This window comes from Stomoxys calcitrans, chromosome 2, assembly GCF_963082655.1.
Source record: "Stomoxys calcitrans chromosome 2, idStoCalc2.1, whole genome shotgun sequence".
Taxonomy (NCBI): Eukaryota; Metazoa; Arthropoda; class Insecta; order Diptera; family Muscidae; genus Stomoxys; species Stomoxys calcitrans.
In genome coordinates, this window is record NC_081553.1 from 184,625,496 (window position 1) to 184,651,164 (window position 25,669).

Here is a 25,669-nt window from a genome sequence, read left to right on the forward strand (position 1 = left end):
CGTTTTCTATATGTAAACAAACATGAACATGCAAGTACAAAACATATACATACAAGTGTGTGCATGTGTACACTGATGTATGGCTATATGTTGATGTTATATTTCAAACAATTGATTAAGGACAACAGCGAGAGTTGGGGTGAAGATGTTGGCTCCTTAGCTCTTTATCGCATATAAATCATCAGATATTCAACTAATCCCCGAAATAACATAAACACACACACACACACAATCAATATTGCTTAACATGTGAGTGTGTGTGTTGGTGTGTAGGAGTTAACATCCTCTTTTTCTGCGTACTCACAAACACTCACACACCCACATGCGATGTAAGAATGCATGTTGGACATGAACGATTATAGCAATGTTCGACTATTATGATTATGATTATATTGATTTTGATTTCAAGTTAAATTTTATGCGCTTCATTTCGCCTTGAGCTCAAAAGCTCTCTACTCGATACGAAAGCCAACAATCGCTTCACTGCATGCATGAGTGTGTGTGTTTGTGTGTGTGGGCCAGCATGGGAGTCTTTTTGGCCATTCCCAAATCAATTGTAGTGTATAGAAGAACCACCCATTTTTCCCTGCAGCAACGACCCATTCGTTCATTCATGGGCATAGTCACAAAACAATGAATGGATGGATGGATGCTATGATAAATGTGAGCATGCATTACCCATACGCCTTGGTGATTTCAATTATGACTGCTCTGGTGGGCTTTCAAACACGAATGGCACTAACACAGACGCAAACGGGCGCACCATTAAAAGAAGGGAATATTCATGTATGGCAAATACATTCATAATAAGCAGATTTGCTAAGGTGGTCCTTGAGGTTAGAATTAACAAAAGTAAGAGCGTGCTAAGTTCGGTTGGGCCGAATCTTCTATACCCTCCACCATGGATCGCATATGTCGAGTTCTTTGCGCGGTATATTTTTGTAGGCAAACAAAGAAAAGAATTGCTATGTTATTGGAATAAAATCAAGTTATAGTTCATTTCGGACCATAATTGAATTGAATATTGGAGACCAGTGTAGAAGTCATGGTATAAAATTGGTAGCTATATCAGGCTATGGACCGGTTTAAACCATACTTAGCATAACAAAACACCTCAGACAAAATTTCAGCCAAATCGGATAGGAATTTTTCCCTGTAGAGCCTCAAGAAGTCAAGAGCCCAGATCGGTTTATATGGCAGCTATACCAGATTATGAACCGATTTCCACCATACTTAGCACAACTGTTGGAAGTCATACCAAAACACTTGGTACAGAATTTCAGCCAAATCGGGAGGTATTAGATGTGACAATATGTTCCGAAAATCTGATCGATGAGGTCCAGGATTGGAGGGTCTCCATGGAACACTCTTTCTCTGACCATCGCTACATTAGGTTTAGAATAGCACGGCTAGTGCCGAATCCAATAAGCTTCCGGGAATATATTGAAGACCAACTGGACAATATTCGGAAGGCCACTCAGAAGAAGACTTGGGCAAGATAATTTAGATTGTCCAATCATAGAAGAGATTGACGAGAATGTCAACAGGATTACGACTGCACTGGTGGGATCCTTCGAAGATAGTTGTCCTCTTCGGGAAAGGAAATCAGCCCAAGAAAAACCCTGGATGACCGGGGTACAAAATTTCAGCCAAATCGGGAGGTATCAGGTGTGACGATATGTTCCGAAAATCTGATCGATGAGGTTCAGGATTGGAGAATCTCCATGGAACACTCTTTCTCTAACCATCCCTACATTAGGTTTAGAATGGCACGGTCAGACGGCCAGAAGACCAACTGGACAATATTCGGAAGGCCACTCAGAAGAAGACTTGGGCAAGATAATTTAGATTGTCCAAGCATAGAAGAGATTGACGAGAATGTCAACAGGATTACGACTGCACTGGTGGGACCTTCGAAGATCCTCTTCGGGAAAGGAAATCAGCGCAAGAAAAATCCTGGATGACCGGGGAGATTCGCAATATTGGAAAAGAGGTCCGCAGACTTTTTAACAGAGCACGTCGTAAAAGTGTGGAAGTTAAATGGGAGGTGTATTACACACGACTCAAGGAATACAATAAGATTCCCAGAGCGACAAAACGTGCCTCCTGAAAGGCTTTCTGCGAACAGATTGATAGCGTTAATGACGCTGCCAAGGTAAAAAAGTTTCTCTCAAAAACCCATGTCCAAACTGAAACTTTAGTAGACCATATGGGAGTGAGAGCAGAGACAACGAAGGACATGTTGAGGCTTTTGATGAATAGCCATTTTCCATAGGATATGACGGGACTCACGGAGACACCGGAATCTTGGAATAATGACGTTGATCCAAGGTTTATAATAACGGAATTTATGGTGAAGGAATCCTTGGGGAGCTTCAAACCATTTTAGTTATCCGGACCCGATGGGATATTTCCAGCATTACTACAGAACGATGCAGGCTATCTGGCACCTCGTCTGGCCAAAATTTTCACAGCGTGCCTAGGACTTTCATATTGTCCGAAAGCCTGGCAGGAGGCAAGAGTGGTGTTTATACCTAAGCCCGGCAAGGCAAGTTATGCGACACCAAAGGCCTACAGACCCATAAGCCTTAGGTCCTTTCTACTCAAAACCATGGAACGTATTGTGGACACCGTGATAAAGAGTAGGACATCCAGCGAACTGCTCAAATACAATCAGCATGCCTATGTCAAGGGAAGGTCGATGGAGACTGGACTCGGCTATAAAAAGGTGGTACCTTATCATTCAACTTGAATCGGACAGCACTCAGTGATATGTGAGATTTTTGCCCCAGATCCTTATTAGAATGTTCATGGGCAAATTTGCATTTTGCCCTAGTGCCCGTGATTTTCATCGCTCCTTCTTTGCAAAGACAACATGTTCTCTGAAACTGTTGTATTATCCTTATGCTGCACTTTTTCTCCTCCACAGTCCACCAAACTAATGAGGCGTCAGTAAGTATTGGTCTTATCACGCTCCTGTAGAGCAAGTGAACTATCCTCGGATTCAGGCCCAGTTCGAGCCTTCGGCTCGTCTCTGTTCCTTAATGTTCATGGGCAATTACTGGTTTAATAACTTTCTATATAGTCATAGAAGCAAACAAATCGCTTCTTTATTGTATATTTAAAAATTTTTTCTTTTAGAAAAATAAAGTTCTACCTTAAGTTACTTACTGTGCATGTATTGCAATCTTTGCGAACCATATTTTCATTGTTTGAGACAATGTTAACCCTACCACACATACATACACTCACACAACCTTAAAGACCAATTTTTGACAGTGTATGGGCATACTTCAATGGTTAAACATGTATGGGTATTTTCTTATCTATTGCTTGAGTTTAGTCAAGTGAGCGATTGAATGATTTCGCCTCCTAGTTTTTGTAAATTTCCATTGGAGTGGTCATCGGTGAACATTAAAATGGTCAAGTTTTTGATGCATATGATGTATTTAAAATGTTAAAGACGAAAGATCCTCAACTTCTCTCAGGTTTATTATAAATTATCATCATGATATTTCATCAGTGATTAATGGCTTACTGTGATATGATATTTTACTCATGATGATATTATTAAAATTGTTTGAAATACTTACTATTTTTACAAAACAAAAATTGTTTTACCTAGAAAGATATAAAAATTAAAAATAAGTTATAAAATTATTATAAAATAAGTAAAAAGGCGTTAAGTTCGGCCGGGCCGAACTTTGGACACCCCCCACCTCGGGTATATATGTAAACCACCTTTCGTCATAATCCGGTGAAAAATGCCTAATTTTTGCACCCATCGCAGCTATATCAAAATATGGTCCGATTTGGACCAAATTCGACACGGACATTGAGTGGTTTTACAAGTACAAGTCTTTTTAGTAGCCGCATCCAAATATAGAGTGGTCTAAACCATATACGACACAAAAGTCGAAAAGTTTAATATAGGTCACTGTGTCAAATTTCAGCGAAATCGGGTTATAAATGTGCCTTTAATGGGGTCAAGACTTTAAATCGAGAGATCGGTCTATATGGCAGCTATATCCAAATTTGAACCGATATGGGCTAAAGTGAAGACGAATGGCGAAGGGATTAACACAATTCACTGTCCCAAATCTTGGACAAAATCGGACAGTAAATGCTCTTTTTATAGGCCCAAGACCTTAAATCAAGAGATCGGTCTATATGACAGCTATATCCAAATCTGGACCGATCTGAACCATTTTGCAAAAAGATGTCGAGCGGCCTAACACAACTCATTGTCCCAAATTTTAGCAAAATCAGACAATAAGTGAGCCTTTTATGGGCCAAAGACCTTAAGTCGAGAGATCGGTCTATATGGCAGCTACATCCAAATCTGCACCAAATTGAAGAAGGATGTCGACTGGCCTAACACAACTCACTGTTTCAAATTTCAGCAAAATCGGATAATAAATGCGCGTTTTATGGCCTCAAAACCTTAAATCGAGGGATCAGTCTATATGGCAAATCTCGACCGATCTGGGCAAAATTAAACAAGGATCTTGGGAGGCCTAATATATTGTACTATCCCAAGTTTCAGCGAAATCGGACAATAAATGAGCCTACTTTGGACCCAAGACCATAAATCGAGAGATCGGTCTATATGGCAGCTATATCTAAATCTGGGCCGATCTGAGCCGTATTGAACAACTATGTCGAGAGGTCTAACACAACTCACTGTCCCAAATTTCAGCGAAATCGGATAGTAAATGAAGCTTTAATGGGCCTAAGATCTTAAATGGGCAGATCGGTCTATATGGGGGCTATATCAATAGTATAGTCCGATATAGCTCAACTTCGAACTTAATCCAGCTATGAACAAAAATAGAATCTGAGCAAAGTTTCAGGTAATTATCTCCACTTTTTAAGCCTGAACACAGAAAAAATGTATTTCGATCACAAAATTAATTGATACAATTAATCACAAGCTGTGAAAAAATTTGTCAAGGCCGACTATATGAAAAGTCCGCAATTACTTTAATTAAGTACCCAATATAATTCCACCATTATAATTCCACTACCATATCCATAGTTTAATCTCAATAGGAGCTGGTCTAGACCATATTTGATTCAGGTCCCAAGAATTCTTATACAAGTCACAGTTTAAGCGAAATCAGGCAACAAATCCTTAAATCTCCATATCGGTCTATATGGCAACTATATCTAAATACCGTCCGATCTGAACTATATTCGAATCGAATGTCGGGAGCCTTAAAACAGCTCTTTTTCCAAGTTTCAGCGAGAATGTTTTGAACCCGTCTGCTATGCAGACGATGTTACTATACTTCTTAGGGGTAAGGCTCGGAACCAGCTATGCAGAAGGGCCGAAAGGGTCCTGCAGATGGCATACGACCGGGCTAGACCTTGGGGTCTTAATGTTAATCCAAGAGGATTATATTGGTGGGCCAATTTAATGTACCACGTTCCCTCAATCGAATGATTTCTTGGATAGCAAACTGAATTGGAAGTAAGATATTCAGTAGCGTACTGAGAAAGCTCACAGATGTTGGTCTCTATGTAGACGGGCCGTAGGCTCGAAATGGGGCCTGAATCCAAGGATAGTCCACTGGCTCTACAGAAGCGTGACTACACCGATACTTACTCACGCCTTAGTAGTGGTGGACTGCGATTGAGAAAAAGGGCAACATGAGGACCATATAACAGGTTCAGAGAACATGTTGTCTGGGCAAAGGGCAGTGGAGACTATTTCCGATATCCAACCCATAGACATACAGTTTAAGTGTGAGGCAGCCATTGCGGATATAAGAGTTAAGGCGATGGGAGAATGGATTGAGGATGGGAGCAGCTCATACGCGTTATAATCGAGGCGACGATAGGAAACCTGGAAGGAAGGTAAGAGGTTTACGATCGGATACCTGAGACGACACTTGAGGTCGAGTGAGAGGCACTGCTGCCAGCGGCACAGTATTTGACTGACGGAACTCTAGCATTGCCATCCGGAAGATCATGTTACACGGATGGATAAAAGCTAGAGGACAGAGTGGGCCTGGGGGGTCTACATTGAAAACCCAGGGACTGACATGTGTTTTAGACTGTCCGACCATAATACGGTCGTACAGGCGAAAATCCGGGCGATCACTTAAAGAGTGAGGTGGTGTGGTACTAATGTGAGGACGTCGAGTGTGAACATCTTTACGGACAGTAAACTGGCCATAAGGGCAATAACAACCAGGACAGTAAGGTCACGAACAGTCTTGAAGTGTGAAAAGTAGATTGAGAATGGCATGAGCCGCATCGTGTAGATGCCGGGCCATAGCGGAGTATGGGGAGAATGAAAAAGCAAACGATTTGACAGTAAAGCCCGAGGACTACCGTCAAGAAACTTGATGAACACGAAGCCTTTCGGGTCGACGCAGTTCGAGTTAAGGTAGTGGGCGACGAATGCGCATGCAACATTGTGGAACAGCGAAACGGTCGGTAGGAAGACGAATATTCTATGGGGAGATCATGATCGTAAGAAGACGGGGCTATTACTAAAAGGAAGTAAGAAGGAGGTCTGTAAGGCTTTCGTTATCATGACGGGATACATAAGACTACGACCTCATTTATGTAAAATCGAAGCGGCAAGTGATAGCATGTGTAGGGCATGCAGGGAAGATGATGAGACGTTGGAGCATTTCCTATGTCATGACCGGCTTTCGACACCGGCTAACAGACACCGGCACTTAGAAGGGGACACAATTCCAGGCATTAACCAACTTAGGGGAGTGGCATGGAAAACAATTAGGGGTTAAGTAAGCCACATCGAATTCCTGATATAAATTTTCTTTTTCGAGGTTACTTTTTTATTATTTAGAGCGCACAACAAGCCGATTACTGGCTTATGTGTATGTCCATAGTGACATGGGGCGGATTAATATCCGCATCCTATTTTCAACCTATCCTAACATAACCTATCAGGTTATAGACCTATTTGAACCATATTTGGCACGGCATTTGAAATAAAAAAACTTTTCGTGCTAAATTTCATTCCAAAGGGATGATAATTGCGCATTCTATAAGCTCAAGAGGTCAAATCTAAATATCAGTTTATATGGCAGCTATATCAGGTTATAGACCGATTTAATGTTGGAAGTCCTACAAAATTTCGGTCAAATCGGATTACAACTGCGCCCTCGAAAAGCTCAAGAAGGCAATGCGGAAAATCAGTTTATATAGCGCTATATCAACACAGGAGGCTACCGTGGCGCAGAAATTAGCATATCCGCCTATGAAGCCGAACGCCTGGGTTCAAATCCGGGCGTGAGCATCAGAAAATTTTTCAAAGGTGGTTTCCCCTTACTAATGCTGGCAACATTTGTGGATATCCAGCCATGTTAAATTTTCTTTACCAAGTGGTGTCGCTAAGCGGCACGCCGTTCGGACTCGACATTAAAAAGGAGGCCCCTTATCATTGATCTTAAACTTTGATCGGACTGCACTCATTGATATGGGAGAAGTATCCCCTGTTCCTTAAGGGAATGTTAATGGGAAATTTAGTATATCAACACATGGAACGATTTGGCCCATTTACTATTGGAAAGGGCCTACACTAATAAGAAGCATTTGTGCAAAATTTCAAGCGGCTTGCTTCACTCTTTCGAAAGTAAGCCGGCTTTCGAGAGGCAGGCGGACGGCCCTTAGAAACAAGGTACACAAGAAAGAGCAGTTTTAGCCCACCTAATGTACAAAGATTTCGTGTATGCATTACAATAAACAATGAAGGCATATGTGCATAGACGTCATTGTTTGGACAGCGGGTTGCATAGCAAATGTTAGGGGCATGTTAAAAATTTAATATTAAACAAGTAAAAGCGTGCTAAGTTCGGCCGGGCCGAATCTTATATACCCTCCACCATGGATCGCATTTGTCGAATTCTTTTCCCGGCATCTCTTCTTAGGCAAAAAAGGATATAAGAAAAGATTTGCTCTGCTATTAGAGCGATATCAAGATATGGTCCGGTTTGGACCACAATTAAATTATATGTTGGAGACCTGTGTAAAATGTCAGCCAATTCGAATAAGAATTGCGCCCTTTGTGAGCTCAAGAAGTAAAATAGAGAGATCGATTTATATGGGAGCTGTATCGGGCTATATACCGATTCAGACCATAATAAATACGTATGTTAATGGTCATGAGAGAATCCGTCGTACAAAATTTCAGGCAAATCGGATAATAATTGCGACCTCTAGAGGCTCAAGAAGTCAAGATCCCAGATCGGTTTATATGGCAGCTATATCAGGTTATGAACCGATTTGAACCATATTTGGCACAGTTGTTGGATATCATAACAAAATACTACGTGCCAAAATTCATTCAAATCGCATAAGAATTGCGCCCTCTAGAGGCTGAAGAAGTCAAGATCCCAGATCGGTTTATATGGCAGCTATATCAGGTTATGGACCGATTTGAACCATACTTGGCACACTTGTTGGATATAATAAAAAAACACGTCGTGCACATTTTCAGCCAAATCGGATAAGAATTGCGCACTCTAGAGGCTCAAGAAGTCAAGACCCAAGATCGGTTTATATGGCAGCTATATCAGGTTATGGACCAATTTCAACCATACTTGGCACAGTTATTGGATATCATAAGAAAACACGTCGTGCAAAATTGCATCCCAATCGGATAAGAATTGCGCACGCTAGAGGCTCAAGAAGTCAAGACCCAAGATCGGTTTATATGGCAGCTATATCAAAACATGGACCGATATGGCCCATTAACAATACCAACCGACCTACACTAATAAGAAGTATTTGTGCAAAATTTCAAGCGTCTAGCTTTACACCTTCGGAAGTTAGCGTGCTTTCGACAGACAGACGGACGGACGGACGGACGGACATCGCTAGATCGACATAAAATGTCGCGACGATCAAGAATATATATACTTTATGGGGTCTCAGACGAATATTTCGAGTAGTTACAAACAGAATGACGAAATTAGTATACCCCCCATCTTATGGTGGAGGGTATAAAAATATAAAAAATTAAACGAAACACAATAACAAAAACTATCTTCGAAAAAAAATAGATATTCAGTGTCTGCAAAATTTAATTGAATCGAAAATCTATGTTGTATTTGGACCATTCGAAGTTGGTCTTCATTCATCGTCTTCTTCATAAATGTCTGATTTTAAAACAGCCCAGAGACTAAAATTTGCAAGTAACGAATTCTGCAGAAGCTGAGAGAATGCAAAAGAAACTAGTAAAAGCGAGCTAAGTTCGGCCGGGCCGAATCTTATATACCCTCCGATTCGGGCCATAAATGAATGCTGAACATTGTAGAAGTCATTGGGTAAAATGTCAGTCCTTTCGGATACGAATTGCGCCTTGTAGGGGCTCAAGAAGAAAAATCGGGTGATCGGCTTGTATGGGAGCTGTATCAAGCTATGAATCGATTGAGACCATATTAGACACGTATGTTGAAGTTCATGAGAGAAGAGGTTGAACAAAATTTCTGCCAAATCGAATGAGAATTGCGCCCTCTAGAGGCTCAAGAAGCCAAGATCCCAGGTCGGTTTATATGGCACCTATATCAGGTTATGTACCGATTTACGCCACACATAGCACAGCTGTTGGAAGTGATACCAAAACACCACGTGCAAAATTTCAGTAAAATCGGATGAGAATTGCGCCCTCTAGATGCTCAAGAAGTCAAGACCCCAGATCGGACTATGTGGCAGCTATATCAAAACATGGACCGAGTTGGTCCATTTACCATCCCAACAGACCTACACTAATAATAAGAATTTGTGCAAAATTTCAAGCGAATGGCTTTACTCCTTCGAAAGTAAGCGTGCTTTCGACAGACGGACAGGCGGACGGACGGGCGGACAGACGGAGGGACGGACGGACAGACGGAGGGACGGACGGACAGACGGACGGACAGACAGACAGACAAACAGACAGACGGACGGTCAGACGGAGGGACGGACGGACAGACGGATGGACGGACGGACAGACGGATGGACGGACGGACAGACGGACGGACAGACGGACGGACAGACGGACGGACAGACGGACGGACAGACGGACGGACAGACGGACGGACAGACAGACGGACGGACAGACGAACGGACATGGCTAGATCGACGTAAAATGACGATAAAGAATATTTACCTTATGGGGTCTGAGACGCATTTCTCGAGGTGTTACAAACAGAATGAAATAAGTATACCCCCATCCTATGGTGGAGGGTATAAAAATACTCTATTACACCGTCCGTTTAAATTCCCCCCACTGGCAACCAGAATTACTACCACCATTTTATACCCACCACCATAAGATGGGGGGTATACTAATTTCGTCATTCTGATTGTAACTACTCGAAATATTCGTCTTAGACCCCATAAAGTATATATATTCTTGATCGTCATGAAATTTTATGTCGATCTAGCTATGTCCGTCCGTCTGTCCGTCCGTCTGTCTGTCGAAAGCACGCTAACTTCCGAAGGTGTAAAGCTAGCCGCTTGAAATTTTGCACAAATACTTCTTATTCGTGTAGGTCGGTTGGTATTGTAAATGGGCCATGTCGGACAATGTTTTAATATAGCTGCCATATAAACCGATCTTGGGTCTTGACTTCTTGAGCCTCTAGAGTGCGCAGTTCTTATCCGATTGGGATGAAATTTTGCACTACGTGTTTTGTTATGATATCCAACAATTGTGCCAAGTATGGTTCAAATCGGTTCATAACCTGATATAGCTGCCATATAAACCGATCTTGGGTCTTGACTTCTTGAGCCTCTAGAGTGCGCAATTCTTATCCGATTGGAATGAAATTTTGCACGATGTGTTTTGTTATGATATCCAACAACTGTGTCAAGTATGGTTCAAATCGTTCCATAACCTTATATAGCTGTCATATAAACCGATCATGGGTCTAGACTTCTTGAGCCTCTAGAGGGCGCAATTCTTATCCAATTTGAATGAATTTTGGCACGTAGTATTTTGTTATGATATCCAACAACTGTGCCAAATATGGTTCAAATCGGTTCATAACCTGATATAGCTGCCATATAAACCGATCTGGGATCTTGACTTCTTGAGCCTCCAGAGGTCGCAATTATAATCCGATTTGGCTGAAATTTTGTACGACGGATTCTCTCATGACCATTAACATACGTGTTTATTATGGTCTGAATCGGTCTATAGCCCGATACAGCTCCCATATAAATCGATCTCTCTATTTTACTTCTTGAGCCCACAAAGAGCGCAATTCTTATTCGAATTGGCTGACATTTTACAGAGGTCTCCAACATATAATTTAATTGTGGTCCAAACCGGACCATATCTTGATATCGCTCTAATAGCAGAGCAAATCTTTTCTTTTATCCTTTTTTTTTGCCTAAGAAGAGATGCCGGGAAAAGAACTCGACAAATGCGATCCATGGTGGAGGGTATATAAGATTCGGCCCGGCCGAACTTAGCACGCTTTTACTTGTTTTCGCTTCCATTTCAATAAAAAGTTCAAGAATCTCTGCCTATTCACACCCATTACATATTTATGCAAATTTATTAACTAGAAATTTTGCGTTAAAATTAAATGTGTGTTTAATAATTACGTAATATTTTTATATAAATATCTGTTTTGTTGTGATTGACACGCTTAATGTGTGAAAATTGACACAAATTAAATGGTTTTTTTTTTGGTCATTTGAATTTTTAATAATTGTGTTGAGGGAGAGTGCTAAAGGACGGCAAAGGGATATGTGGCGCCGAATTTTCACACCATCCTGCAAATGCCTATGGTTTATTTCAGACATACGGACGGACGGGTAGACAGTTATGACTCTAATCAGTTAAATTCTTACATAACGTTTTGGGCATACTTATTTGCCTTGAAACTGGAAGTACAAAATAAGTTTGAAATGTAGAAAATATAAAACAAGTAAAAGCGTGCTAAGTTCTGGCGGGCCGAATCTTGTATACCCTACACCATGGATCGCATTAGTCAAGTTCTTTGCCCGGTATCTCTTTATAGGCAAAGAAAGTAGAATGGATAAGAGTTGCTAAGTTGTGGGAGCTGTATCAGGTTTAGGATCGACACGAACCATACATGGTTTGGTTATTGGAGCCCATAGTAGAAATCATTGTGAAAAAGTTCAGCCTATGTCATGTTATGAACCGATTTCGACCATACTTGGCACGTATAATGAATAAGATTACAATTCAAATAAGATTACGCCCTCTAGAGGCTCAATATGTATAATCATGGGACCGGGTATATGGGAACTATATCAGGTTATGAACCGATTTGCACCATACCTAGCATAATAATTGAACGTCTTAACAAAACACTTTGTACAAAGTTTCTGGCAAATCGGATAATAATTGCGCCCTCTAGCGGGTCAAGAAGTAAAGATCCCAGATCGGTTTATATGGGAGCAATATCAGGTTAAGAACCGATTTGAGCCATACTTGGCACAGATGTTGATGGTCTCACCAAAACACTTTACGCAAAATTTAAGGCAAATCGTATAATAGTGGCGCCCTCTAGAGGCTCAACAATTCAAGATTCAAAATCTGTTTATATGGGAGCTAAATCGGGTTGGGAACCGATTTGGGCCATACTTGGGGCAGTTTTTAGAAGTTAGAACAAAACACTTCATACAAAATAGCAGCCAAATTGAATAATAGTTGCGCCCTCTAGCGGCTCAAGAAGTCAAGATCGAAGGTCGGTTTATATGGGAGCAATATCAGGTTATAAACCGATTTGAACCATACATAGCACAGTTTTTAGAAGTACGGAAAAAACACTTGATGCAAAATTGCACCCAAATTGGATAATAGTTGCGCCCTCTAGAGGCTCAAGAAGTCAAGATTCAAAATCTGTTTATGTGGAAGCTATGTCATGTCATGAACCGATTTGAGCCATACTTGGCAAAGTTTTTAGAAGTTATAACAAAACACTTCATGCAAAATTGCAACCAAATTGGATAGATCCAAAATCAGTTTATATGGAAGCTATATCAGGTGATGAACCGATTTGGGGCATACTTGGCACAGTTTTTGGAAGACATACAAAAAACACTGCACGCGAAATTTCAGCCAAATCGGCTAATAATTGCGCCCTCTAACTAATCAAGAGGTCAAGATCCGAGATCGGTTTATATGGCAGCAATATCAGGTTATGGACCGATTTGAGCCATACTTGGCACAGTTTTTAGAAGTTCATGCTTATTGGATAATAGTTGCGCCCTCTAGAGGTTCAAGAAGTCAAGATCCGAAATCAGAGGCTCAATAATTCATGATCCGAAATCGGTTTATATGGGAGCTATATCACGTAATAAACCGATTTAGGCAATACTTGTCGCAGTTGTTGATGGTCATAACAAAACATTTCACGCAAAATTTCAGCCACATCGGATAACAATTGCGCACTCTAGCGGCTCAAGAAGTCAAGACCCCAGACAAACATCTCATGCAAAATTTCAGCGAAATCGGATAGGAATTGCGCAGTCTAGTGTGTCAAAAGTTCAAGACCCCAGATCGATTTTGATGACAGCTATATAAGGTTTTGGACCTATTTCAACCATTCTTAGCAACCTCAAGTAAAATTTCTGCAAAATCGGATGAGAATTGACCCCTCTAGTCGCTCAAGATGTCAAGATCTAAATCGGTTTATATGGCAGCTATATTAGGTTAAAGACGGATTTCATCCATACTATGCAAAGTTGTTGGAAGTCATAACGAAACACGTCGTTCAAAATTTTAGCCAAATCAGATAGGAATTGCGCAGTCTAGGATGTCAAAATGTCAAGACCCCAGATCGATTTATGTGACAGCTATATCAATCGGCTTATATGGCAGCTATATCAGGTTATGAACCGATTTCAACCAAACTTAGCACAGTTGTTGGAAATCGTAACGAAACACGTCGTGCAAAATTTCAGCCAAATCGGATAAGGATTGCGCACTCTAGAGGCTCAAAAAGTCAAGACATAAGATCGGTTTATATGGCAGCTATATCAAAACATGGACCGATTTGGCCCATTTACAATCCCAACCGACCTACCGATCATTTCAGGCTATATTCGACACGTATGTTAAAGGTCATAATTTCCAACAACTGTTCTAAGCATGGTTGAAATCGGTCCGTAACCTTATATAGCTGCCATATAAACCGATCTTGGGTCTTGACTTCTTGAGCCTCTAGAGGGCGCAATTCTCATTCGATTTGACTGAAATTTTGCACGTGGTGTTTTGGTAGCACTTCCAACAACTGCATTAAGTATAGTTCAAATCGGTCTATGTTTTGATATAACTGCCATATAAACCGATCTTGGGTCTTGACTTCTTGAGCCCATATAGTGCGCAATTCTCATCCGATTTAACTGAAATTTTGCACATGGTGTTTTGGTACCACTTCCAACAATTGCGATAAGTATGATTCAAATCGGTTTGTAACTTGATATAGCTGCCATATTAACCGATCTTGGGTCTTGACTTCTTGAGCCTCTAGAGGGCGCAATTCTCATTCGATTTGGCTGAAATTTTGTACAACGGCTTCTCTCATGACCTTCAACATACGTGTTCAATATGATCCGAATCGATCCATAGCTTAATATAGCTCCCTTATAAACCGATCTCCCGATTTGGCTTCTTGAGCCCCTACAAGGCGCAATTCTTATCCAAATTAACTGAAATATTACACAATGACTTTTACAATGTTCAGCATTCATTTATGGTCCGAATCGGACTATAACTTGTTTTTTTTTTTGCCTTCATGTCTCCAATTGAATATTTCATTTATTGTATAAACTGAATTATTACTTTATTATCACATTTTAATATTCCCCAAATGATCAAATAAAGAATAAATAAAACACTCAAATAAATTGCAAATAAATTTTCAATAATTAAATACTTCAAACAAATTCCAATTTTTGCCAAGTTTATTTGCCACCTGTGATTTGATCATTAACATGCAGCTGCACACACACACACACACAGAGTGTTTCGCCCCCCCCCAGTTGAGGGTATTGCCTTGCATTAAGCTACGATTGTTTGCATAAATTTTGAAAATATAAAATACGACCGACAAAAAAAAATAAATAAATTTTTATTCAAGCATTCTTATACAAATTGAAGTGAGCAGATGCACATTTTTCCCATCATCTGTGCCATAGACATATGAAACATATGCGATGGAATTATAAATTCATGCTTAACTTCAGTTCAGTCTAAGCAACAAACTGACTTAATAGACACCACACACACACACACACACATACACACACTCTGGGACATTTATTAGGATGATAATTAAATACTTTTTGTGATAATCATTTGTGCTTGGGCATATGTGTGTGCATTTATTAAATTTTCTATGGTGAGTGAATTTAGGCAAAATAGGCAACAACTACTACTGAAACATCTTATTGGACAATTACTCTTTTTGACTTTGAAAGGTGAAATTGTAACCATGGAGAAAAAATTTTCTATGGATAGAAAATGTTGGCAAAGTTTTCTATAGAAATTTCAAGATTAAGCGAAGTTTGAGAATGAATGGTGGAGAGTTTGAATACTGGGTAATGTCGGGGTTCTATTGGGTTGCCCAAAAAGTAATTGCGGATTTTTCATATAATCGGCGTGGACAAATTTTTTCACAGCTTGTGACTCTGTAATTGCATTCTTTCTTCTGTCAGTTATCAGCTGTTACTTTTAGCTTGCTTTAGAAAAAAAGTGTAAAAAAGGTATATTTGATTAAAGTTCATTCTAAGTTTTATTAAAAATGCATTTACTTTCTTTTAAAAAATCCGCAATTACTTTTTGGGCAACCCAATACTTGTAAACTTTTTTTTAGCGACTCTAAGGCTCCTCTTGAGGGCAAGAGGCTTTAATGTTGTTTTTTTAAGGAACCATGCCACTCACCCAAGCCTGATGTACTAAGAATATCTGTATTTAAACTACTTAAATGGTGAGGGATTTTTGCAAGGAGTAGACAAGGAGTAGCCTAAATATTTATCTTCTTCCGTAAAGATCTCTGGAGATTGCCTGTCTCGGCAACAGCATATAAAGGGATATTTTCTAAGAGCTATAAGAAAGTTAAGAGAAAAACAAGTAAAAATGCGTTAAGTTCGACCTTTCGTCAAAAAGGGCCAAGACTTTAAATCGAGGTATCGGTCTATATGGCAGCTATATCCAAATCTGGACCGATTTGGGCCAAGTTGCAGAAAAATGTCGAAGAGCCTAACACAACTCAGTGTCCCAAATTTCGGCGATATCGGACGATAAATGCACCTTTTATGGTCCCAAAACTTTAAATCGAGATATCGGTCTATATGGCAGCTATACCCAAATCTGAACCGATCTAGGCCAAATCAAAAAAATATGTCTAAGGGTCTAACACAACTCACTGTCCCAAATTTCGGCGATATCGGATTATAAATGCGCCTTTTGTGGCATCAAAACCTTAAATCGAGAGATCAGTCTATATAGCAGCTATATCCAAATCTGAACCGATCAGGGCCAGATAAAAAAAATTCTAAGGGCGTAACACAACTCACTGCCCCAAATTTCGGTGAAATCGGACAATAAATGCGCCTTTTATGATCCCAAAACTTTAAATCGAGAGATCGGTTTATATGGCAGCTATATCCAAATCTGAACCGATTTGGGCCAAATAAAAAAAAAATTCTAAGGGCGTAACACAACTCACTGTCCCAAATTTCGGTGAAATCGAACAATAAATGCGCCTTTTATGGTCCCAAAACCTTAAATCGAGATATCGGTCTATATCGCAGCTATATCCAAATCTAGACCGATCTGAGCCAAAGGGAAGAAGGATGTTGGAAGGCCTAACACAACTCACTATCAAAAATTTCGGCGAAATCGCACAATAAATGCGCCTTTTATGGCATCAAAACCTTAAATCGAGAGATCAGTCTATATAGCAGCTATATCCAAATCTGAACCGATCAGGGCCAAATAAAAAAAAAAGTCTAAGGTCGTAACACAACTCACTGTCCCAAATTTCGGTGAAATCGGACAATAAATGCGCCTTTTATGGTCCCAAGACCTTAAATCGAGAGATCGGTCTATATGGCAGCTATATCCAAATTTGGACCGATTTGGGTCAAGTTGAAGAAAAATGTCGAAGAGCCTAACACAACTCACGGTCCTAAATTTCGGCGACATCGGACCATAAGTGCGCCTTTTATAGGGCAAAAATCTTAAATCGAGAGATCGGTCTACATGGCAGCTATATCCAAATCTGAACCGATCAGGGCCAAATAAAAGAAAGAAGTCTAAGGGCCCAACACAACTCACTGTCCCAAATTTCGGTGAAATCGGACAATAAAAGCGCCTTTTATGGTCCCAAAGCCTTAAACCGAGATATCGGTCTATATGGCAGCTATATCCAAATCTGGACTAAATTGAAGAAGGATATCGAGTAGCCTAACACAACTCAATCACCCAACTTTCAGAAAAATCTGATAATAAAATTGGCTTTTATGGGCCTATGGCCCTAAATCGGCGGATCGATCTATATGGGGGCTATATCAAGATATAGTCCGATATAGCCCATCTTCGAACTTAACCTGCTTATGGACAAAAAAAGAAATTTCCAAAGTTTCAGCTCAATAAAGATTGTAGCGTGATTTCAACAGACAGACGGACGGAAATAGCTAGATCGTCTTAGATTTTTATGCTGATCAAGAATAAATTTACTTTATAAGGTCTTCTTCGATGTCCTCACAGTTTCTGCAAAAGTCGTTGCTGGCAACATTCAGCCTGTCAGCATATTTTCCGATTAGACAGTGACCTGTTATGACGGACACAATGACTGAGACGTCTGTTCTAGCCAGTGACAGCAAAGCGGCAGACCTCTTCAAGTCTAGATTAGACCACCTAGCTTTGGAATGCTCACAGCCCCCTCTTTGTGACCATCAACCATTCGTTGTCCTTCGGCCCTGATCCTGAAAACTTAGCTTACATGTCGCTAGAGGCATACCCACAGATTCAAGTATCCCTAGAATGTTCAGGGTAGTTCCTAGTCTCACAAGCTCGTCCGCTTTACAATTCCCTGGGATATCTCTGTGGCCCGGTACCCAGAAGAGGTGAATTTTGAACTGTTCAGTCATCTCGTTGAGAGATCTGCGACAGTCGAGGGCGGTTTTTGTGTACAAAAACACGTTCCTCAGGGATTTAATGGCTGCCTGGCTCTGTGAGAAGATATTTTTGCCAATAGTCGTTATGGCATTATATTTTAGCCATTCCGCCACTATCTTAATTGCAAGGATCTCTGCTTGATACACACTGTAGTGGTTGGGTAACCTTTTCGATATAACCAGTTCTAGATCTTTAGCGTACACCCCTGGGCGTTTAGTTTGGAACCATTCGTATAGAAGTCTATGTAACTTCTGTTACCAGGGATATCGTAGTTCCAATCGGTTCTATCAGCAATAGTGATAAAATACATTTTATCAAAAAGCGGCTCAGGTAGGGTGTAATCCACACTGCCTGGAACATCGGATGTTGTACCAAGAATAACACAGTGTCCGTAGCCGTCACATGACAAAATGAGAAAGCTCCCTTATACTCACGGCAGTGGTCGCAGCATTTTGTCCAGCCACAAGGCATAAGATATAGCATTGAATTCAATGTATCAGATGGCGTCGTCCTCAGTGCGGCTGTGATGCATAAACAAGCCATCCTTTGGATCCGGTTGAGTATTGAAAAGTAGATGGACTTTTGAAGCGCCGTCCACCAGACCACAACACCATATAGCATTATACAACTGCAGTATATACCCAATGCATGAGGCGTGATCTTAACCCCCAACTTTTGCCAACGGCTCTCTTGCTGGTGTATAAGGCAAGATTTGTCTTTCTTGCCTTCTTCAAAATGTTGGATTTGAAGTTAAATTTCCTGTCCAGGTATTTTGAGCTTTCTGCAAATGGAACATTCTCTCCTATCAAGGAGACAGATTCCACTGTATGCAACTTGTATCTCTTGCTGTATCGGTATCGGTAGCCCACTTCGCTGTTGCACGTAGAGCTTCCTGATGTATATCTCTGAGAGTGCTGGGAACTTTCCCCTATCCGCAATTACCACGTCATCAGCATACGCGACCACTTTTACACTTTTTTCTTCCAGAGACAATAAAGTAGAGGAGACAGAACACCTTCTTGAGGCGTTCCGCTGCTGACCTATCTTTGAAGATCCACAGGTCCGCAGCCTGCCGTAATGCATCGTTTAGTAAGTAAGTTATCAATAAACTTTCTTACGGTAGAGTTGATGCCTAGAAACTCCAACTCCTTCATGATTGACATCGGCTTTACAATGTCAAGAAATGCAGCCATTGTATATTCCTTGACAGCGAGAGAACCCTCTATGAAGCCGACTAGGTCGTGAAGGACTGTTTCAGTGGATTTGCCTTTACTATATGCATGCTGCTGCCGCGACAGGCGATCTCCAGGGATCTATGCCCTAAGATATGTTTCCATAAACCTCTCAAAAGTCTTCAGCCTAAAGGATGACAGACTAATAGGACGAAAATATTTCGCCTTCGTGAGGCAGAGTTTTCCTGATTTCGGAATGAAAATGACCTTCGTGTCCCTCCATCCCACAGGTATATACGACATTCTGATACAAGCAAAGTATATATCCCTACGCCAAGGAACCAGTCTATCAGACACTTCTTGTAATTCAACCGATGATACATCATCAGGGCCTGACGACATAAAGGAGTCGAAACTTCTTATCAAATTGCAAATTCTGCCCATGAACATTCCACTTAGGAACAGGGGCAAACTTCTCACATATCAACGAGTGCAGTCCAATTCAAGTTCAGGCTCAATGATAAGGGGCCTCCATTTTCTAGCCGAGTCCGAACGGCGTGCCGAAGTGCGACACCTCTTTGGAGAAGTTTTGCATGGCATAGTACCTCACAAATGTTGCCAGCATTAGAAGGGGAAAACCACCGCTGAAAATTTTTTCTGATGGTCCCGCCAGGATTCGAACCCAGGCGTACAGCGTCATAGGCGGACATGCTAACCTCTGCGCTATGGTGGTCTCCTAAACTTCTTATCGCCCAAAGGATTTTCGGACACAATTTCCCTAATAACTTCCGACGAATGCCTACCAGTGACAACCCCATCCTATGGTGGATGGGGTTGTCATTAGTGGGACGTCATCTTCATTACGAAACGATTAGAGATCTTTTGATATGGTGGTTAAGGACGAATGGACGAAAACTTCTAAGTGAGTCTGATGACAGACTGCCACTTAAAATTAAGATGATGATAATCGATGGCATTGCATTCCAGATATTTGGCTGTTGACAGTTGAGAAAAAGTTTTTTTCGTATTTTATTCTAATTTTTGGCGTTTTAAATAGTCATTATGATTTTCCTCTTGTGTTGTATGTGTGGCTAATGGGTTTCAGCAAAGAAGGTTTGAAAAAATTGTTAATAATTTCTAAGAAAATTTCCAAATTTTCTAAATCTAATCTAATCTAATTTCTAAAAAATGTCTACGATTTTTTTTTACAGAATTTCAACAGAAATAAAATATTGAAAAAATTTTTATAAAAATAAAATTTAGAAAAAAATTTTCATAAAAACGAAATTTTGTCCAATTTTTAATATTGAAATAAAAAAAAAATATTTTAGAAATAAAACTTTGAAAATATTTCCATTAATTTTCTAGAGAAACAAAATTTTTGGCAAAATCTTCGTTGCAGATAAAATTTTGACAAAATTTTCTAATTTTTGGCATCTCCCATCATTGAGCTCGTCTCGAAAGAGAAACAAAGATTGTAAAATTTAATGATATTCGCCCTAACAGGCAAAAAACTTGAAACATGAAAAATTCGACACAGCCCGGCTAGGGTTCGAACCTGGGCACACGGAACAACAGCGAAAGCCATTGCTGTTGTCTTTAGCGTTCGAAGCCATCAACACAACTTCCAACAGATGAACAAAATCATGTCTAGTACGGAAGAAGTGTAATTTGCCACAGACAGAATGTCTGTCATTACACAAAAATACATGCATTGGGAAAAGTACAGCTAATAGACAGGGTTGTAGAGCGTTGTTAATGTGGTAATTGTATCATAGATGCGTTTTCGCTATTGATACGATTCAAATACAACATACCAACGCACGGCCCTTGAAGCCATCACACCTAATATTGGAATGAAATTTGGCACGAAGTATTGTGTTATGATATCAACAACTGTGCCAAGTATGGCTCAAATTGGTCCATAACCTGATATAGCTGCCATATAAACCGATCTTAAGTCTTGACTTCTTGAGCCTCTAGAGGGCGCAATTCTAATCCGACTAGAATGAAGTTTTGCACGACGTGTTCCGCTATGACTTCCAACAACTGTGCAAAGTATGGTTCAAATCGGTCCATAGCCTGATATAGCTGCCATATAAACCGATCTTGGGTCTAGACTTCTTGAGCCTCTAGAGGGCGCAAATCTTATCCGGTTCGAATGAAATTTTGCACGACGTGTTCCGCTATGACTTCCAACAACTGTGCTTAGTATGGTTCAAATCGGTCCATAAACTGATATAGCTGCCATATAAACCGATCTGGGGACTAGACTTCTTGAGCCTCTAGAGGGCGCAATTCTTATCCGATTGGAATGAAATTTTGCATGACGTGTTCCGCTTTGACTTCCAACAACTGTGCTAAGTATGGTTCAAATCGGTCCATAACCTGATATAGCTGCCCTATAAACCGATCTTCAGTTTTGACTTCTTGAGCCTCTAGAGGGCGCAATTCTTATCCGATTTGAATGAAATTTTACACGACGTGTTCCGCTATCACTTCCAACAACTGTGCTAAGTATGGTTCAAATCGGTATATAACCTGATATAGCTGCCATATAAACCGATCTTGAATCTAGACTTCTTGAGCCACTAGAGGGCGCTATTCTTATCCGATTTGACTGAAATTTTGCATGAAGTATTTTGTTATGATATCTAACAACTGTGCCATGTATGGTTCAAATCGGTCCATAACCTGATATAGCTGTCATATAAACCGATCTGAGGACTAAACTTCTTGAGCTTCTAGAGGGCGTAATTGGCAAATAGAGGCCAATAACAATTTTTTTGTTTTTGTATATCAAAAGACAGCACTTATAATTACCTTATAGCCAGTTAAATGCAAACAATAGCTTTCCAATGGTAAATCCTAATCCAATTGTGATTCGTTGAGCGTAAAAATGTAACAAATGTCGTCACTTGATTGTCGTTAAAATTCAAATTTCACAAAATTTTTTTGTTTTTTGTGTGTGTGTGTGTTTTTTTTTATAACAAGAAAAAAGTGGATGTGCTTTCCTAGGAGAATATCAATGGACACTGTTCGATGTTGTTTCCATTAATTTTGACAAATCACTCTGTAATTGTGTTATTTCACATTCAATTTGCAATGTTGATATAGTAAAGCGTTATTGAATTTTTTTTTTTTTTTGGATGTTGATTTTTTTTTTGGAAATAATGATTGGTTTAAAAATCGTTGAAAAAAAGCACACCACAATTTTTTTTTTTTTTAATATAGAAAATCGCTTTAAAAGTAACGCTTGCTTGTTTTTTTGGTGTTTGGGTTCAATGTATGAACGGTTGGATGTTGTCGAACATTGGTAAAAAAAAATGGTATTAATAAATAGAGTAAATACAAAATTCCATGTCAAAATAGCACATGCAGCATTTGAATGTATGAACAAAAATTAAGTGATTTTTTTTTTTGTTTGGGAGGGGATATCGTTGGCAGAAATGGCCGTGACACAATCACTACTCAAATACACAAACACTGGAACACTTTAAATATTTTTGTTAGATGATTTTTGTTGGACGATTTTTATTTGGGGTTTTTATTTTTTTTTTTTTTTCAATTATTTTTTTTTATAAAAATTTTTTTTTTTTCAAAATTCGAATTTTTGTTATTTTTTTGAACAAAAAATAACCAAAGCTTTCGTTTTAGTTTCGTTAAGGAAACAGAGCTTCACTTAGGCGGTGTAGACCGAACGTTCAGAACCTTCCTGTTGGGCTGTCGAAAGCAGACTCAACGCTTAACGATTGTGCAAAAACATGGTAAGACAGTTCAAAAAGCACGTCTTTTAGTTTTTTTTTTTTTTGTTTTCGGCCACAAAAGTTGGCAGCGACTTTGGCGGGCAGCTCTGTGGTGACTGATGTCTGTGCATAAGCAACGACGCTGTTATAACATTTACAAGGCACTTTGAGAAAGACGGCTAATGCTAAGCCTAGCTTCAGCTTCAGTCTCAGCTGGGAGATCAATCGTCGTCACCATCAACATCGTCGCTGTTGTCGTTATCGACTTCGTCGGTCACTTGTGTTGTGTTGTGATATGGCCTATCACATCTCTTTGCACTTTTGTCGTCGAAGTTTTCATTCATTACGACTGACATGAATGCGCATTAACGCATAGTTGGTGTGCGCCGGCGCAGCAACAAGCCGTCAAGTAGGCAGTTGAGCAGAGACCTGTTGCCATGGCTTGTATTGTAGTTGAATGTGATATCGACATAACTTTGTTTACTTTTGGCAACATAACGAGGTGGGTTAAAATATTTTTAGAGAATGTTTCAGGGTAGCACAAGGGACACATCATTATCAAATATAAGAGACCAGCCGAACCGGGCCCGCTTTGCTAAGCCTTCTTTAACTCTGTAATATCTTTTTAGGGTGGGGACACTTCGGCCTGAATGCGGATATCGAATTCGTGCCATTGTAGGCTATGACGCTGAACGCGTTTGAACACTGGCGAGAACATCGGACAAAGCAGTGTTTATCCCCTCTTTGATAGGTACAATGCCATGCAGGGTCATTTAAAAAATTTTCCCCAAAGAGGTGTCGCACTGCGGGACGCCGTTCGGACTCGGCTATAAAAAAAGGTCCCTTATCATTGAGTTTAAACTTGAAATGGAAAGCACTCAATGATGTGTGAGAATTTGCCCCTACTCGGTACCTGGTGGTAATGTTCTTCCTTAGGGTAATGTTCTCATTAGGGGAGGGATGGCACCTCAGACATTTCGACTCAAATATGGATATCAAATTCGGGCTGCACTTTAAAATCCCATTAATTTGAGCCCCATATTGCCATGGCCAGTAAATATGAACCGTTTCTTTATTTCCAAAGGAAATTAAGTGGGGTACGCCCTAAAGCACCCCCTAAGCTTTAGGGCGTACCCCAAAACACTTGGCTCCAAAATTGTATATCAAATTCGTTTTCTACTCTCAAATACCTTTCATTGGAGTCCCATATTGTCATAATGGGCCAAATACCCCATTTGATGTATCTTTAGGAGGAAAGCTCCACCTAGGCTTGAATGGAAATTTTAATGTCATATTCGTAATCTACTCCCTAATACCTTTCATTTGAGTCCCATATAACCACGGTCGGCTAATATGCTCATTTGGGGGTGGGCGACCTCCCATTACTTGGGCCCAATGTTGTATGCCATATTTGTAATCTACTGCCTTACACTTTTCATGTCAGTCCCATATTGACATGAACTTCAAATTTATCTGTCTAGAGGAGTTTTGGGGTTGGGGGGTACTTTTTCCAAGTACCCAGCGGGTACTTATAGCCTATATTTCCTTCCAGACCAACCTACACAATATGTGAAAATTTCGAGAAAATCGGTTCGGTCGATTTTCAGTCTATACGGAACAAAAAATCGAGACCTATATATCCGTGATTGGCTAATGTGCCCATTTTGAGCATTTTTGTTGGGGTGGGGTGACGCCCTATACTTCGTTATGAATTTGAATGCATGATTCGAAATCTACTCCCGCATACCTTTTATTTGAGGCCCATATTGACATGAGCGTTCAATATGTCTGTTTGGGGGAATTTTACGGTTGGGGCGGCCCGATGCGTACTTAGATCCAAATTTTAATACCATATTCGTATTATATTTTTTAATACCTTTCATTTGATATCGATATTGTCCCGATCGGTCCACTTTTGATTTTGGGTGGTGTTTTTTGGCATAAGGGGGAGGGTCCGTCCCCCTTCCGATACCGAAAAATTATATAGCGTATGTTTCCTTCCAGACCAGCTTACACAATATGCGAAAATTTCGAGAAAATTCGTCCTGCCGTTTTTCATTCTATACGGAACAAACAAACCGAGTCCCATATATCCGTGATCGGCTATTGTGCCCAATTTGGGCGTTTTTGTGGGGGTGGGGTGATTCCCTATACCATGAATTTGAATGCCAGATTCGTTATCTACTCCCGCATACTTTTCATGTGATACCCATATTGTTCTTACCGGTCCACTTTTGAATTTGGGTGGTGTTTTTGGGGTAACGGTGGAGGATTCGCCCCCTTCCGTTATCAATAAATTATAAAGCCTATTCCTACTTCCCGGCCATATTCGTAATCTACCCCCGAATACCTTTCATTTAAGTCCCATATTGGCATGATTGTCAAATAAACCTATTTTAAGATGTTTTGGGGCTAGGGCGGCCCCCCAGGTACTTGGACCAAACTTTTATTATGAAATTCGTACTCTACTCTTGGATACCTTTCATTTGAATCCCATATTGTCCCGAACGGTTCATTTTTATTTTTGGGTGGTACTTTTGGGATAAGGGGGAGGGTCCGCCCCCTCCCGACATCAAAAAATTATTTAGTCTATGTTTTCTTCCAGACCAACCGCAATTTTTGTC

At 40.2% G+C, this 25,669-nt stretch overlaps 1 protein-coding gene across 1 annotated transcript in view; it reads right to left on the reverse strand.

Annotated features, from left to right (window-relative positions):
* The window catches only part of LOC106094466 (fatty acyl-CoA reductase wat), a 166,229-nt gene extending 143,088 nt beyond the window's left edge, over positions 1 to 23,141 (reverse strand). The window contains exon 1 of the mRNA XM_059362814.1: positions 22,123 to 23,141. The gene's annotated coding sequence lies outside the window, so the exon portion shown is untranslated. The remainder of the gene's footprint in view (positions 1 to 22,122) is intronic.
* Positions 23,142 to 25,669: the final 2,528 nt, after the last annotated feature.